Here is a 619-nt window from a genome sequence, read left to right as displayed (position 1 = left end):
TTCTTCCTCGCTGGCTCTTCCTCTTCCTCTGCACTCGTCTGCTCTGGCAGCTGTGGAGGCTGGGTCTTGGCTCGTTCTGGTCCTGTGCTCGCGGTTTGGCGGGCGGCCTGTCCACGGAGGCATGGACGGGAGGCGCGGCACGAGCTCGCAGACCGCGAGAGGAGTCGGGGCCAGGCGCGAACACGCCGACGGTCGTGGGAGGAGGGGACGACGCGCCCAGGGAAGTCGCAACTTCCTTTTCTTTTAGGGTTTTGTGTAAATGTCTGTGGGTGGCGCCAGTCCGTGAAGTAGAAACTGTGTAAGTGTTGCCGTGTGTAAATAATTTCCCCCTTTTATTCGGTTGCAGCTCTGCATCGTGTTTTTGCTTTCGTTGCATCTTGTTTTGACTGTATGGCTGTGAATACATGCTTGTCTGTGTGTGTGTAAATAAAGTGCATTGTGTGAACTGTTTTCCCGTTTCGCTTTGTCTTTTCCTTTCATTGAATCTCCATCTTGCATCACGTAAGGGATTCGTAGTGGGTTTCAACATCCTGGGAATTAATCGGAACCGTCAAGGCTGACAATAACTCCGCTCGGTTATCCCTGTAATACGGAACGAACCGCTTAAGCGGTTCGTGTC

The sequence above is a fragment of the Eptatretus burgeri genome, chromosome 11 (genome assembly GCF_056783735.1).
Source record: "Eptatretus burgeri isolate ZD-2024b chromosome 11, Ebu_testis_v1, whole genome shotgun sequence".
Lineage (NCBI taxonomy): Eukaryota > Metazoa > Chordata > Myxini > Myxiniformes > Myxinidae > Eptatretus > Eptatretus burgeri.
The sequence above is the reverse complement of the archived record's forward strand: the minus strand, read 5'-3'. Positions refer to the sequence as shown.